Raw genomic sequence first — 18,300 nt, forward strand, 5'->3', positions numbered from 1 at the left:
TGAGAGATAGGATATCCCACCTCCAACCAGCGAGTTCTCCGGGGCGCCCATTAGCAGGTGAACAGGTGGCCGCCCTCGAAGACTGCAGGCTACAGCTTAAAGACCTGCTCCTACATAAGACAGAAAGGTGTCTTCAACTAACTAAACAAAAATACTATGAGAAGGGGGACAGGGTGGACCAAATCCTAGCCTGGAAGTTGAGGGAGGTCCAGAGGAATAGAAGGGTGAGGGAGGTGAGGGACGCCCAGGGGCTTCTCGGCAACGACCCCCCCCATATTGGTGAGGCTTTCCGCCAATATTATACAGCTCTCTACTCCTCAGAATATGATGGAGATGATGCCCAGATAGACACCTTCCTTGACTCAATACAGATTCCATCCCTCTCAAGAGAAATGGCAGAAGGGATAGAGGGTCCGGTCACGGAGGATGAGGTGGACAAGGTGATCTCTGGGATGAGGGTGGGAACCTCCCCCGGGGAAGATGGCTTCACAGTTTTCTTTTATAAAAAGTTCCGGTCCTCTTTGATCCCATACTTAGTGAGGGTCTTTAACGAAGTGCTGGACGGGGGCATACTCCCCGAGTCTATGATGGGAGCCGTGATAGCAGTCTTGCCCAAGGAGGGGAAGGACCCCTCGGAATGCTCCTCCTATCGGCCCATATCATTGTTAAATGTAGATGTGAAGATCCTGGCTAAGGTGGTGGGGAAAAGGCTGGAAGGCATAATGCCGAAGTTAATTCACGGGGACCAGGTGGGCTTCATAAGCGGGAGGCAGGGCTCAGATAACATCCGCAAGACCCTAGACCTGCTCCACTTTGCCCAATCATCGGAACTTGACGCTTGCGTCCTCTCACTGGACTCGGAGAAGGCCTTCGACCGGGTTGAGTGGCGCTATATGGAGCTTCTCCTTCAAAGAATGGGCTTTGGGACCCACATCATGAGCTGGGTAACTGCACTCTATAGAGCCCCCACAGCGAGGGTACAGGTAAACGGGACACTGTCTGGGTCATTCCCCCTCTCCCGAGGAACAAGGCAGGGGTGTCCACTCTCCCCCCTGATCTATGTCCTTACCATGGAAGCCCTGGCAATTGCGGTCAGAGCGCACCCGAACATTAGGGGAATAAGAAGGGGAGAGATAGAATTCAAACTTTCCCTGTTTGCGGATGACATTTTAGCCTACCTAGTGGATCCGGGTTCTTCCCCCCCCCCCCTCCTGGCCCTGGTGTCAGCATTTGGTCGATTCTCGGGCCTAACAATAAATACTGCAAAATCAGTCCTGCTCCCAATGCGAATAATGGACCCGGTGCTCGACCCCCAGAATAGGTTCCACGGGATCAAGGTAGAGAAGGTCGCTATACGGTACTTGGGGGTTCTCCTCCCCAGAGATATGTCGAATCTGGGCTCCGCCAACTACGGTCCCATGATTGCAGAGATCACTGCGGACTTGAGGAGATGGGGTAAAATGATTCTCTCGTGGTATGGCCGAATGACGGCCGTCAAAATGAATGTCCTGCCACGACTCCTGTACCTATTCACAGCACTCCCGACCAGGGTCCCGGCCCAGAACTTCAAAGACCTACAATCGGGGGTCCGTGACTTCGTGTGGCAAGGCAAAACCCCGAGAACTGGAAGGGCCGTCCTGACCCTACCAAGGGAGGAGGGGGGATTCGGGCTGCCAGACTTTCACCTCTACTTCTGTGCTGCCCAACTGCGTGTCCTCCTGGAACACATGAAAGAGGGGCTGAGAACGTACTGGTCCTACCTGGAGGACATGGACGCCCATCCCCACAAAGTCCGCGACCTCCTGTGGACGCCTCGCAGGGAAATACCAGGGTGTTTACGGGCCCACCCGACCCTGGGAGTCCTATGGGACATTTGGAAGGAAGGCCCTCAGACTGCCCACCTCACCACATGGCCGTCTCCAATGTCATCCCTCTGGGGACACCCCATCAACCTGGGAGGAAAAGGGTTCAAACACTCCCAGATCTGGTCAGATAGGGGGATGGAATGGGCGGGGCAGATGTTCAGGGACGGTGAATTCTTACCTTATGAGGAGCTCAGGGAGGCACTGGGTCTTGACTCAATATCTATCTTCGAATACCTGCGCCTGAAGGGCATCCTCTGTGACCCATCTTGGGGCACCAATTTGCGAAGACAGTTGACCCCCTTTGAGAAGCTCCTAGATTTGGCATCCTCCAAGAAGGGGGCGATTTCAAGTTTGTACAGGGTCCTAAACACGTACAACCTTCAGGGCAGGAGGAGTTTTCGCTTGTTCTGGGAAGGCCTGGCAGGTGCCGAAATCTCTGAGGATGATTGGGCCAGGATATTTAAAATTGCATTTCACGGAAATCTTTTCACCGCTGACATGGAACATAATTTTAAGATACTGCAGGGATGGCACAGAGACCCCGCAAAATTATCCAAGATGTTCCCGGGAGTGTCACCAAGGTGCCCGAGAGGGTGTGGGGAGACAGGGACCAGAGGCCACATGTGGTGGCACTGTGCGAAGGTTCAAACATACTGGGAGCAAGTGAGGGACTGGATGGAGGAAGTGACTGAGGTCCGCATACCACTTAATCCCCTGACGATGCTGTTGGGCCTCCCCCCAGAGGACACAGAGGTGCACCGATACCCTAGGATGTGGGAAACTATGTTAAGGGCTGGAAGAGTGGCTCTGGCCCAAAAATGGAAAAGCCCGGAGGCTCCCTCGAAGTAGGACTGGCTGAAAAAAGTCAAATATATGTTTCTAATGGACAAATTGACGGCCATGGTAAATGACAAAACTAGCTCATTCCTCACGGACTGGTCGGGTGTCCAGCAATCCTGGGGATGGGATGTGCACTGAACCCATTGAGAGTCCCCCCACCCTGGAGATGAGGGGATTGACCCCCTTTTGAAGGTCAACCAAACTTGGGGCCCCAGGACCTGGGGAATGGCAGAAGCCAGCCAACTGATGTAGTGGTTATGCATCGCAACGACTCTATGACAAGGGAGACGGAGGCATCTCCGCGAATCTCCCAAGATGAATACACTGAACTGGACACGGGGAAGGGGGGGAATCCAGGGGTGGGGCAGGAGGGTGGGGGGGAGGGAGTGGGATCCACTGTTCTTTTTCCTTGTTTGCTTATTTGTAAAATTTAAAATGCCAATAAAAACGGAAGTTTAAAAAAAAAATGGCAGCCCTAAGCTCTCTCTTCTTGCTAGCTATTATAGCATCATAGGGGATTCCCAATTGTTTAGTTCCGCACATAGCGATCGAAGGCCTGTCAATTTGTGGCCTATACCTAGCAACCAAAGTATCAAGCTGCCACCCACAGGAATCTAGGAACTGTAGCCCCTTGCCTCCGCCCTAGACAATTTATCATTTAATACTCTAATGTGGCCCATCGTCCAGCGTAACCTATTTCCCTGGAGATTAACTATGGGGTTACACGTTAACTGCTGAGCAACATCTGACTTTGTGGTCTTTAAGGCTAAGTGTAAAATGGCATGGTCATTCATAGGGACTGGCATAATTAGCAGCGAAGGGGACTGTTTACATATCGAATCATTTGCAAACATAAAGTCCAGGGAACTAAAATGTCTGCCATTGAACCATGTATATAATACATCTGTCAAAGGTGGGTACTGAACCTGTAGATCAAATTCGCCCAACAATGCCCACCAGTCACAACCAACATTGCGATGCTTTGTTCTAATTACTACATTACAGGTAGGTCTATCCAGCCCATGATCATAACAGTCCACATTAAAATCCCCAGCCACCAAAACCCTGCCCCTTGGATGCCGCAATAGCCATTGTCGAAGGACGCAAATAAGCGCTTCCTTCAGCCCTTTAGTCTGCATACCACCGGGTCATACAAAGTAATTATTAAAAAGTGTCCACCCCCAAAAGGCAGCCCAGCAATTTCAACAAAAAGCAGATAATCCCACAATTTTGATCTCTTTGGCTGCATAAAGAACTTTGACACCCACACAAAAACCACCCACTGGGCGGCCAGCCTTAGGGATCGAAGACAGAAGGTAGAACATAGCATATTCATCCAGATCAAAACTAGTAGTGGGCCATGTCTCCTTTAATAGGTATATGTCATTTGACTTCGTACGGTCTAATACATCCCTGTTATACATAAATGGATGGTAACCTCTCAAATTCAAAGACATGACCTTAAAGATTGCATTTCTACTAGTATCCAGTTTTCAACATGGTATCTGGAAAGGAGGAACAAACCATGAACCCTTCTTCCACTCCTCCAGACGATGATAGTCAGAGGAGCGTATATCCACATTTTCCCGAGCGGAAGAAGACTTAACCCAAGTGTAGGGGCTGGGTCCGGATCTTGAACAGGACAAAAAAACTAAATATCAAAACCCTTCTGAAAAAAGGATCCAGAATACTTGAATATAGATTGTACCACCAGGGGAGAAACAAAGGCAGCTAGAACCCAATTCAACGCACTGGTGAAAGCAGGTAATTCCAACCCCTCAATATCCTTCGTAGTGCTAGCAATGAGGGCAGGAACCTGATGAAGTAAATTAAGTAACCAGGTCCGATTTAAAAAGGGACTATCACACGTTGGTGTTCTCTCAACAATTTTCAAATGTTTTAGCCCATAATAACATGCAGGGTGAGGCAAAGAAGTAACAAAGGCTGATCTAGCATTCCTAGTAGCCTTCACATGAGCAAGCCATTTATCATGATTGTATGTTTGAGTATTAACTTTTAACCCCAAACACTCGGGATCCTCCGCCATCATAGGCACAAATGACAAAGGTTCCACAGTAGCTTTCGTTCCAGGTCTCGGTGATTCATCAGGTGATGTTAAAAGGGTTATCCCCTCATGGCCCTCTGGAAGACCAGGAGGACCATCCTTTCTCGCTGCGCTGCTTTTCTTAACATTTTTTGGCAGGCCATCCCCTGGAATAACAGAAGACCTTTCCAGATTTGGCAAGGATAGGCAATTGTTTTGTGGCCCGTAGGAGGCTTTTCCCCAACCAATTATCCAAAGGGCCGTGTAGAAGAACTTGCCGTACTGTGTCACCTGCCTCATTTTAGTGATGTTATAATGGCCCACTGGAGGGCCAAAGGGGGTGGAACAAGCACGCTCGCTACGTTTGAGAAGATGAGTTTTCCCATTTACCTTACAGGATTTTTTACAGCTTAACCTAGTGTATTCCTGAATATCAGGTAAAGACTGTTTTGAACTATGGACATTGATAGGCTCTTTGAGTAAAGACAGAGGACTACCTCCATCTACCTAATATGAACAGTGTCATACTAGTTATTGGAAAACTCTTTGTGGGGGAGATCGAACTAAGTATGCCCCCACCCACTAGATAGTCAATGGTATCCCCAATAGGGCCCTGAATTAACTGGTCACCAGAAGTAGTGATGCTGGTCACTTGAGTTATCAGCTGACCCACACTGTTCTTAATATCAGTCTGGGCCATTGCTAAGCTGTAACATAGCTGGACAAAGATTCGACATTAGGTTCTTTATGCTTCAAAAAGCCTGAAATAGAAAGAGGAACAGACTTGTGACCCACCACAACAGTGGGCAAAACGCACTCTCCATCTACGCTATCCATACTGGTATCGTCAGAAGAGGACATATATTTATCCAGATCCGGGGAAGCAGAGAGATTGGTAGGCAAATCCCCATTAAACCTATTGCAGGAAGGGCCCGAAGAGTTCCTTTTTGTTGAGAGGCATAGATTCAGGAGAGACCCATTGTTATCAATGATATTTGAGTTCCCAAAACAGTCAGTTTGATCTATGGGCCCTCTTCTTGGTTTCCAATTTCCTCAGAAGTTTCCTTGGGCGCCGGGAGGGCAATTCCTTAAATGGTGGTGGCGCATATTTATCAAAAAAGTGTGTAATATCTGGCTGCCTTATACGACCAATAGCTTCTTTGCCCCTTTTCACCTTATGTGAAGTCTGGTGAGCGGAATATTTCAGTTTCTCTGTAAGAGCGCCCCCTACATGAGAACCTCTTGAGGAAGCTATAATGCGCAGCCCATAACAGTGTTTCTTAAAAGCCGACATAATAGAGCTACAAAAAGGGGGGGGCACAACAGACAATCAAGTCGTGCCTTGGAGAAGCAGTAACTCACATGTAAAGGGCCCAGAGTTTTCAGAATGATGACACCAACTTTGATTAACTCTCCTTACCGGCAGGAAAATATACACAGACCAAGTAGCACCAAACTCTGGACACTCGAGACACTGACCCCACGTGGCACTCCGCCCAGGCAACAAAATTATGAGTAGGTTTAGGCTCCTCCTCCTCGCAATGAAAGGAAGAGCAAACTACAGTTCTTCCAGTAGTAGTGAAACAAAGAAAAAAGCGGTGCGAGTCATTTACTGCCCAACTATGACCACACATCGCAAAACAGTCATAAAATCCTTTTTAGGATACAATTATAAAAAGTGCTGCTGCACCGGTTGACAACGAAGACGAGTGGCTCAAAGGAAAAATCCCCAGCAGTCACCACCAGCCAGTCATATATGAGCTTGAGAGAGCAGCAACCTTACCCTCACTAATCCATTAATCCACTAAATTATTATTGTTTGGTACCTGCCGGTGGATCGTTCTGCCTTGTAAATCCAAAGCTTGACTTATTCACAGTCGTTATGTGACCCGTCCATGGCAGATGTATCCTTCCGCAAACCGCTCCACCATTGTTTTGGAGAGGGCTGCAGCCATATCCCCAGAGGTGGCATGGGCGGCGGGTGTACAGCTGATCCTAAAAAGAGAACGCAGTAAAGAAAGAACTCCTTCCCTGTTGTAAAATCTGAAACAGATACAGCACAAGATCGACCAGTCACAAATTGACCTGCGGTATTCTGAGCTCCCTTGGAGGGGGCGTGGGAACTCAGGAGAAGGGGTGGGGCAGATTGCCGATTTTGTTCAGTCAGTAGCTCCCAGCTGTTTCCGCCTCATGATGACTTTGCACTAGCGTTCTTATGTTATGTTATGTTGATTTATACCCTTCACTGATACCATTGATACCACCCAAGGGCAGACTTCATACGCTCTTATGTGAAAGAGCCAATAGGAAAGAAGTAGGTGTATGATATGTCATTTTCCTTTGGGTCTAATAGAATCAATGAAATACACAGATCAATAGTAATCAGCTGTACTCACCTTCCCTTATCGGTGGAGTTTGCTGTTTATAGAAGTTCAAATCCATGGAAGGAAGGGAGAGTTTTTGGGAAAACCAAGAAGCAAGACATCCAAGAGGAGAGAAGCAGATTGGAATCCAGCTGGGTGTAGATGATAGGGAAATCTCTTTAAAGGGCCTTAGTCAGACTAGACTAATTGCAGAGGTCTTTACCAAAACAGGACAAGATTAACTGAGAGGTATTTTGGAGTAGGTGAAAAGACTTAAGGCAGAGCGTATCTGATGGAGCTACCTGAGGCCGGACGGTGTCCTTACCTGACATTGGTGTTTGAAAAATAGACAAAATGAGAGTAACGATGCCTGCTGGTTATTTAGATATTTTTCTTCAGAATTAATTACATTTTAGACAGCATTTATGAGGATTTTTGGAGCCGTGTTTAAATGTTATACCACTAAAAAAAAAAACATAGCGCAGGGTGTATGTGCTTTGACATTTATAATTTAAACTGAAAATCTAGGTATCATCATCACATTGGGCCTTTTTCCTAAAATGTTGACTCTATAGATGCTTTTGAAATCTTAAATTGAATGTGGCCATACAAGATCTATGATTGGTTTCTCCTTCAGTCAATAAAGTAATTGAATTATATTCTGTAATTAACACATTGAACTTGTGGGGTACATTTAATGCCTAAGGCAGAACCCCCTACAACAAAAACTGCATTTCAGCAGTCACCCAAAAATGGCTTTGCTTTTGTCTCCTGAGCACATATGCGGCGAGGGTTGAACACAGCCACCCCAAGAATAGCTGCATTTTGTTGTTCACATGAATCAAGAGAACACGACTCAAATTCAGAATGGCAATGCATTGCTGTTCTGTCAGTTAAACATGCACAGGAAAATGACCTACATTTAAAATGGCATCACACTGGTGCTACTTTAATTTCAAACATTACACACCTACTATTAAAACACAGCCCTCTCTGTGTATTTCATTTTGAACACCATCAAATATAGCCATCCCTCCCAGAACGGAATTGTTTCATCAGTAAAGTCCATAAAAAGAGAATTTCATTTCAAGTCCGCACTGCTTGGATTTACGTTTTGAAATAAACCAACACATGCTAAGTACTTCAAAGGAAAGATGCCCTCTCTCTTGCCTCATGTCAATTACCAAGAAACCATTTTCAAGCATATCTCTGTGTCCAGAAACTGACCAGTTCTACAAAAAGCCTTTCAGAAAGTAAATGCAAAGGAAGCTGTGTGCGTAAAAAAACTGCATTTTTGTGAAATGAACATGAGAGAAAAAGAACGTGGGTAAATCTGCTTTTGCAAAGCAGAAAATGACAATGGCAAAGCTAGATGTGAAATGATACTGTAGCTCACACAGAAACACACTTGTACATGTGGGGAGAGGCGCTGCAAAGATATGTATATTGTGCTCTGTTTTTTCCCCCAAAAGACAAATCATCCTGGCTGAGGTCCAGGAATTTCTGTCAAACTAGTTTGACAGCAAGGCTAATTTTTAAACTACCAGTGACGAAGGCTGCAAGGCCAGGGGCCCTGTTCTTATGGACCTGACAGTGAGATAATTACAGGTTCTCCCAGACTGCCAGGCAGAACTGCTCCAAAGGACAAAGGATGGGGGTGTAGCCCTGTGTTTAGCCTCAGAGGTGTGTGTTCCTCTACATTCAAACTGGAGGACTTCAAAGCAGAGTCATGGAAACCCTTGTGTAAGGTGACCCAGGGGAGACAATTTGGACTGTGGGGGTGGCAGCACCGCCAACATCTTTGGCAAATCTACCTCATTGACAATGCAGGACATTTATACTTTAAGACATTTTTCCCCGCAATCTGAATAAGCAGTAATGTGATATTATGACCGTTTTAATGTGATTTTTGGACAAGCACAATAAGACTATGTGCATCTCTCTGGCACGTGGTGAACTGAAATGGCAGGAAAAATGTATTTCTGGGGGAAGCATACATGGCACAGATATCAAACTTGGGGATTATATGTCAAATACTATTATGCATATATGTAGCCATTTACAGAAATTTAGATAATATGTTTCTCCTGAAAACAGAAAAATTGTGCCCAAGGACGAGTCAACATCACACAGAATTGGCGTTCGGACCAGCATATTCCTTGTAAAATATGGGATCTGCCTCTCTGATTTTTATGATGGTGACTATTGTAAATATGAAATTTGGTTCCATAACCCATTTTTGTGAAAAATAGGCTTGTGAGACAAAGGGAGTCATAAAAGTACACACATATAAGGTGAGGTCACTTCCCTGGACCCAATCAGCCAACAGGGAGGGGGGCACCTGTAACCTGGCCTATCCCATGCAAGGGGAAGGTCCAGAGTATTTCTGCCCAGAGTGTAAAATTCTATGATGTCACTCTGCCTATATAAGGGGTAGACAGCGAGACACAGGGAGATTCAACATTCAAAATTCACCCTGCAAGATTCCAAGACTCCAGAACCAGGTCCAGAGGTAGCTGATCCTATCCAGGCAGAAACACCTATTCAGAACCACCTATCCAGAACCACAGTCATCCCAATAATCCAGGGACAATGGAGGAAAGGCAGCTGATCCCTTTAGGAGAATCCAGTCACCAGACTCTTTGCCCAGCTGACCCATCCTGCTGTCCACAGTGACCAGACTTTGACCAGCTGTTCCAAACCAGGAAAGCCCAGTTGACCCATTGACCAGATCTCTTGGCCGGCTGCCCATGATCAGATCCATGGCCCAGCCATCTAGAGACCCTGCTGGCTGTCCAAATTACCAACCCAAACTTGCCTTGTAAGTATCCTATCACCCAGTGCCCAAAAACTGCAAATCCCGCTCTTTTACCTTGCTTCCTGTTCAAACCCTATTAAAATCCCATAAAAACCCTAGTCATTTCCCAAATTGTCAGTATCCTCTGTTCACCCTTTCCTTAGAAGAATCTGTGTAAGTCCATATCTGTTAGCATATTTCTTTTCTATTTCCTTCAGTTACATGTGTAAGTCCCTAGTATCATTTGGAATAACTCAATTAATTTCCCTATAAAGAGATTCACAGTGAGTTGGTTGTAATTCAAACTCAACCTCCTCATGACAAGTGCCTTTCTTTAACAATTATAGTCTTAAAAATATAGTCTCAGTAGAACTAATCATTGCGCTAAAAAAAACGATTTTGCCCGTATAGTTTGCTTTCTTTAAAATACGATTTGCATTTCCCATAAAAAAAACATATCATCATTTTATAAAGAGTCATCCCTTCCCCTCAGTATTCTATCTGTTCTGTGTCTTTGTTTCCCATCTCAAAAACCGATTTCCGATTTGGATTTCAAAGCCCATTTTCTTAGTTGGTTGCCAGTTTAAAGCCCTTGTGAAATAAGAATTTGCAATTCTGCCACGTGTGATTTTGTTGCATTGTTTTCCTCCCAAAATCGATCTTCTCACCTGTGTTCACGTTGCTTTAGTGTCCTGCTCAGTAACCTGTAAGAGTCCTTGACTCTTTAGTGCATCCACACAAATTTCTGTCCTATCTAGCCTACCACAAGGGTAAACTGATCTACAAGTAACAAGTGCAACCCGAGTATGCTATTTAGCACAATTTGAAGGTTTTCATTTTTCGTTTTTGGCCTCCAATTCTGTGGTGGTGGGTCGAATTTAAAAAACGATTTTCCCTCTTCCTGCTGACTACTTGCCACTGCTTTCAATCCACACAGAATTTAGTTAGCCGGTGTTTGGGGGGAGTGTTGCAGGGGGAGTGCATAACATATGTGCCATCTATGCTTGTGAAGAAAAGTGATTTTATTTCCATTTCTATTTAAGGTTATGTAGATGATGCCAGAAAGGTGAATTAATTGTATTATATGATTTTTCATTTGTATTGCCACACCGTGGTGGCTGCTGCCCTAAAATTTGTTTCACTCTGATTTTTCATATGAATCATAGAAATAAATACATATTTTAGCGTTACACACCGGTATGATTCATGGTGCATTGCGACACGGGACATTTGTTAAGGTGGGTGTGAGACGGGTTGGGTACCTCTTCAAGAAATAATCCAAATAAAAAGGCATGTTTTATTGTGCGCCACCTTCAGTGGCACTGGAAGAAGTCTCTGGCTGGAGTGTGCCATGCCATGAAATCTGTTACACGTTGGGAGCTCGTGCCGTGATTGAAGTAAGTGTTTCCACCCGTGACAGCTTAACACAGCAGGCTAACTCATTGAAGGTAGTGATACTTTTGGTGGTTAGAAAACTGTGTTACACTGTAAAAGCACCAGCCTAAAACGTATATGCTAGGTATCAGGCCTGTGTGTAAAACTAAAGTAAACTTTACCCTAAACTAGACAAAAGCAGAGTATAGATTTGGCCTTGCATAGATAATTAAATAAAGGAAGAACACGCTTCACAATGAGCACCGTAGAGATGTATATAGCTAGGCAGCACCTTCTGTCAAAACTATTCTTTAGAGGGGAAAGGGCGGAACAGGGGCAGGGAGCCTGGCTAGCCAACATGACTCAACAGGACACCACCATGAACATGGATGTCTGGTTGTATATGACTCCGAATAGCAAAGAAGAGCAGCTCAAAATAGTCTGATTCACTGCCTGCATATACCTCCACATGGTGGTTATGGAGGAAAAATACAGAGACAGTATAACCTTGGCCCAAAACCAGTCTGCCCTCTTAAATCAAACCCAGAGTGAATTAAAACAGGTAGAAGAAAAATTACAAAAGAGCCAAAATTCTGAGGTAGAATTTGAAAACCACATCAAACAGTTAAAAGTGGAGTTGGCAATACAGCAACAAACCAACTCAGACCAAGAGGCCAGATTAGCTACATTAAAAGAAGAGTGTCAGGAAAAGGTTGAGTCCCTGAAAGAGAGTCAACTAAAATTAAACCAACAGGTGGTATACAATAGAGCCTACTGAGGGGACATGATTACATTACAAGATCAGATCAAAAAGTTTGAAGAGGAGAAAAATAAGTTAATCATTAAAGAACTCCATTCTCCAACAGAATGTGACCAAGCTCCCCAGAAATTAACTGCTATCAAGCAACAGAGGGTTGACCTGGCTGAACAGAGGGGCACCGTGTATCAGGAAAGAAATGCCCTATGTAATGAATTGTACAAATTAAAAACAGACCTACAGAAAAGACAGTTAGACCTCCAGGAACTGAATGAACTAAAAGTAGAATATGAAAAATTATTGGGGCACGCAAGACAAATAGAAGGTGATCTAGAAGAGAACATCCAAGACAGAAATGTGCAAAGTCAGGAGATGTATCTCCTGCAACAAAAATGGTCTCAGTGTTCCCAGGCAATACAGGCAGCACAAAAAGACAATGAAGCCCTCTGTGATGAGAACAGGGGACTCCAGAGGCAGGTCACAGCCCAAGGGAAGGTAATAGAGGCAAGTCAAGCCCTGATAGCAGAGAAAAAAACTCAGCCCTTTGCCTACTATCAAGAGGTAGGGGCTGAGAAGGAGAAACTTCAGAAGTTATAAAAAGAGTGTGCTAAGCTGAATCAAAACTTAATGGACGGGCGTCCCTGTTCAGGTACAAACATATTATGGCTGAGGGATCTGACCAGTAAAGCTCCAATGAGGAGAAAATCAGGGAGCTAGACCTGCAGAAACATCACCTACAAAGGAACCTCATGGTTTGCTTTGCAGAGAAAAGGGAGTAGGAGTTGAGGCCTCGAAAGAGTATTCTAAAAACCTCCACCCAATCAGTGCAGTGGGGGGGATTCTCAACCAACCCTGGAAGCAGGGAGGAGTCAGAAGACTACTCTCCTGTGGGAAAGAGGGAGTACAAGGGGAGTGACCCAGAGAGCCCCAGGCACAACAGGGGAGATGAGATTAGGCCCCATCGTTCTGGGAGAAACTCACAAGCTCAAACAATTAGGGAGCGCCTAGAGGATAACGAGGGGACTTCAAATAGCAGCAGCTCTGAATATGAAGGTGAATGGACCAAGGTGAAGTGGCAAAAGAAGGCTAATAAACAAAAGAGAGCTCTGGTGAAAGACCCTATTAAACAGATTAAAGCTATTAAGAGTTTCATGACTTTGTACCACAAGAATGCCAAAAATTCTGTCCATCCTCGCTCTCCCCGCTTTCAGGAGTCCAGACCACCAGGGAGAGGGGAGGCCAAGGGTGGAGACCTAGCAGGGGAACCCCCAGTACCCAGGTTACTCTTGGAGAAGGGATAGTTACCCTTCCCGAGAGCAACCTAGAGTTGTTTCAAGACCCCTGTACCAGCTGGAGCGGGTGTCCTAACTGTAGCGCCAGGTCCAGAACCTCACTCAAGATCTGAGTCGCATATTGAGGGCTCAGCAGAACCCTCAGATGAATATTGCAGCTCAGAATAACTCCAGCCAAGGATCTGGCACCCTGGAATAATGACAGGGAGAAAACCCTGATAACCAACCCGCTTCAGAGGAGGAGTCACAGGAGGAAGGGGGATGTAAAGCCCTAGAGGAAGCTTTCTTCGTCACCTGTGAAAAGCCCCTAAACACCCCAGAACCGTTACTTAAATCCCTTCCCCCAAAAATCTGCAACCCAGTGAACAGAGGGTGGGTAGGAGAAACAAAGAGACCCCAAAGGCCCATTTTGGGGAGGAAGTCAGTGTCCTCCAGTTTGAAGGGGGAGAACCATTGGAGGATTCTGGGAAGAAAGGCTTCTCCTTTAAGGATGTGGGAATTCCTCCCAAATAAAAATTGGTTCCCAAGAGACCATAACCCTGACTGGGTAGAGGTGAGGACTGATCCAGAATCGCTGATCCCTGAACCCCAGAAATGTCATCCTGTAAATGTAACAGTAACTGAGGGATCCTCCCCACAAACCAGTTCTAGTGACTGTCTCCAGGTAAGGGGGGACAGCACAGAGCTAAGGGAAAAAGGGGATTCCGAAATTCCACCTATTTCAGGATGCCAAATTTTCTTTACAGATTTCCGGACTCCTACACAGAAAACTGTCCAAAATCCCACTGTGTCTCAATCCATAGTAAAGAAACTCACAACTCAGCTTGGCCAAAATCCCCATTTCCTTTGCCCCTTGGAGGAGAATGAAGGGAGGTTCTATGTCCCCATCCGAGTTCAAGGCCAGTGTGCATTTTTAGCACTGGTGGACACTGGATCCCAAGCCACTTTTTTGCCCAAAAAGGCCTTTGATCAGCTAAATTCAGGAAGAGGGGAGGGACACCAGATTCCTCTCACCCTCTTCCTGGACAACTTCAGAACTTTGATGGGAATGAAATTCCCGTCCAGGAGACTACAGATCTGGAAATTACAATTGGGTGACATAAGGTGAAGCACCCAGTAATAGTCGTGACTCAAGAGGGAACCCCATGTCTATTAGGAAATTACCTCCTTCTGAGATTGTCTCATCTAATAGACTGTGTGAACAAGGTAATCTGGACTCAGACTAACCGGCCAATAAAATTAAAACAAAGCATCAACTATGTCCTTTTAAATGGCACATGCCACATGGTTGAATAAAAATCTGACCAAATTGAGTTCCATTTCCAAAATAATCAAATATCTGACATTACAGTAATTGCTGTAGGGCAACAAACTGATGATGGGAACTCCTCTCCATTCCAGAAAATCAACCTTCCTTGAAATGTTATACCGATCCCCAATCTGAAAATCCAAGTCCTGTTGTCAAAAGTGATGAAAAACCGGCTCAAAGCTTGGCTGATTTTCAGAAAATGAGAGAACAGCTGTTCCTCCATGTTCAGTTAAATAAGGGGAGGGAGACTGTTCTCGCCAGAGTGTGCCTGAATAATGGAAAAAGCTTCATCAGCAAACCGTTCTTCAGGAAACTCCCAAATGATCCCACCATTCCCACAATTAAATTGATTGATAAATGGGAAATAGACCTGGAAACTCCCAATTCCAAACATCTCCTTAGGTGTATGCTAAAAATGTCCATAGGTTATAACAGCATAGAGCATAATTGTTGGGTCGTGCAAGATGTCCCTGCTGCATTTTATTTCAGCAGTGACATTCTCAATCGGTTCGCAATGAATTTGGATGTTATCAATTACAAGGCCTGGTCCCAACTGGGGGGGGCAACCCTATGGGCTTTGATGATTCTGAAAAGGCATTTTGGTCAGCTCAATAACTACCGTATGCAGTTGAAGTTCAAATTGGAGAGGGGTTCACAGTCCCAGGACCGACCCGACAATTCCCACTTGACTCAAAAATTAAGAGAGGACAGAAACTTCAAAATACAGACGCTTATGTACATCTCAACAGCATGGGTTGGGGTTAAATCCAACACCATTAGTTAACGTAGAACACAACACCATTCCAATATTGGTGGATAACAGCGAACCTAAGAGTATCACTCTGGGCACAGGCACCATTATTGGGATGTCGGTTGATGACCAGCATTTTTCCATGGATTTAGGGAATTAAATTATCGGACCAATCGCCAATGACTGCTATGACTGTGACGATGACATACCTCCAGAAAGGATCTTCACCTGGGAAAGGGGGAATATCCAGGTGTACTCTTCCTGCCCTTACGGGGGGGATGAGGTGACCTGTGACATCAGGATTGATGAGGTGATATTCCAGGTACACAATGACTGCCTCTCCTACCCGAAACCCTGTGTCCAGTTCAACACCCTCACCAGAGATCTCTCCACACAACTGGATGAGGTTGCTGAGATTGCGAAACCCAAGGTCTTTCCAGGCTTCAGACAGATGGTTGAAGAACGGGTTAACCTCACTAATGCCTGTGAGATTGAGGAACAAAAGCAAAAGTCTAAACAGGTGTTTTTAGATTTTCAAGATATCTTTGCTGTGGACTCGTACGACTGTGGTCGCACTGAGATTCATACTATCTCAATTCCCACGGACCTGGAATGACTCCTCTGTATTGGTGAAGCAATATCGCTTGCCTCTCGCGTCTATGGAGTCCCTTACAGAAATTATAAAAAACCTAGAGTCCCGTGGGATAATTCGTCCAGTCCACAGTACCTTTAATAATCCGGTACTGGGGATTTTAAAACCAAATGGCCAAAGGAGACTTCGCGCAGACCTTAGGGAGCTGTACAAACAGGTCCACATGTCCCGATGGCCTCTTCCCTACATTGACCAGGGACTGGCCCAGATGCAGGGGGCAAAGATGTACACCACCATTGACCTGACCAACGGATACTGCATAGTAGCCGTCAGTATGGAGGACCAGTACAAGCTGGCCTTTACCTCTGGGGGGCAGCAGTACACATGGACCCCGACTCCCTTCGGGTATATAAACTCCGGGAATGAATTCAACATCTTCCTTCACAAGGCCATGCCCGACTTGGGTGAAAGGGGTAACTTGGCCTATGTGGATGATGTCCTGATTAAAATCTCAACTGTGGAGTAACACTGCTATGTTCTGACACAATTGAGGGTTGCCAGAGAAAAACTGTCCCTCCAGAAGTCACAGTGGTGTAGGACCTGTGTCAACTTCTTGGGACATGAAATCACCCCTGAGGGTCTCTGCCCCCAGGCGAAGAAAGTGGAAGCACTACTAAAACTGAAAGACCCCAGAACTCTGCATGAATTAAGGAGCCTTCTTGGACTGACCAACTATAGTAGGAAGTTCATTGAGGATTACGCAGAGGTCCCAAGACCCCTGGTCCATGTGTTAAAGTTGGGGGGGGGTCAAGTGGGAGTGAGGTCCAGAACAAGCAGAGGCAGTGAAACAACTCAAAAGAAGCCTCTCACAAGCGCCTTGTCCAGCTTACCCCACCAAAAACAAGGGGTTCTTTTTGGAGACAGGGTTCTTGAATACATGCTTAACAGCCGTATTATATCAAAAGCATGACAAGGTCAATAAAGTCATCTCCTATGAAAGTAAGACTTTATCCTCTGTGGAGGAAAAATTCAACGATTGTGTGAAGGCACTGCTGGCAACGGTGTGGGCGTTGAAAAATGACCGCCTGTTCATCCAGGGGGAGCACATCATTGTGGAAACTCTGCACCAGCCTTTGCAATACCTCCAGAGTGACAGAATCTGGGCAGGAAATGTGACTAATTCCAGAATTACTTCCTGGATTCTGTCCATGCAAGGCTTTCCTGTGAAGGTTATATATGGACAAAACAAGAGGAGTCCCCTCGCGCAAGGATTGGCTGACTTGCATGATTGTGTCAGAGAAAACTGTCTCGAGGACGGAAGTCTCACAACCCAAGACAACACGGAGGAGTACTGAATTCCCCGCACAAGGTCTATGAAGAAGACAAGTGCAAGGGGATGCCCACAGTTATGTGGACGGGTGTTCCTACCATATTGACAACAATGGGGAAAAGGAACTGGGGGCCGGCGTTGGGAAAGCCTTGGTGGTTGATGTCCCGGAGACCTCTGCTGGGTACAAAATCGGTCCCCGCAGTAGTCAGGTGGTGGAGTTGATGGCAGTTCACCAGGCCATCCTCACTGCCGTGCAACACTGACTCCACGAACTGGTCATAATCACTGATTCAGATCATGTCCGGAACAGGTTCGTGGAGCACCTGATCAAATGGAGAACCAGAGGCATGCTGTGTGCCAACAATAAACCACCTAAACATGGCAAGTTCATACAAAATATTGATGATCTGGTCACCTCTAATGTGTTGACCATCTATTGGAAAAAGGTTAAGGGTCATTCCATAATAGAGGGACCAGAAAAAACTGTAAATGACCTGGCTGATCAGTTGTCCAAAACCGGAGCCATCCAGTGGGATCTCTTTGAGATCGAGTCCCTGTTGGGGGAAATCCAGGTCACTGTTGTCACCAGGTCCCAGACAGTTGCTCACAATGAACTTTCAACTGCCCAGTGCAGTAAGGAGACCCCAGATGCTGATTTAATTAGGGCACGAAAAAGGGGATCCAATTATTGGGAAATTTTACCAACACATTGAGGAACCTGTGAACTTTACTCTGACGGAAAGCGATTACATTGGGAAAGAGGACCTCAGGGTGTTGAAGTTTCCCAAAATGTTCGGAATCCAAGACAGTGTGTTGGTAAGGAGAACCATCTCTGGATGTGACCAGTGGGTGGTACCTACCTCATTCCGAAGCCTGATTCTAAGTCACGCCCATGACACAGCCATATCTGGTCATCAGGGGTTTCACACTACTATAGAAATCTTGCGGGAGGTTGCATACTAGATACACATGGGGTAGGACCTCGA

This window comes from Ambystoma mexicanum, chromosome 6q (assembly GCF_040938575.1).
Source record: "Ambystoma mexicanum isolate Mex_15411 chromosome 6q, UKY_AmexF1_1, whole genome shotgun sequence".
Lineage (NCBI taxonomy): Eukaryota > Metazoa > Chordata > Amphibia > Caudata > Ambystomatidae > Ambystoma > Ambystoma mexicanum.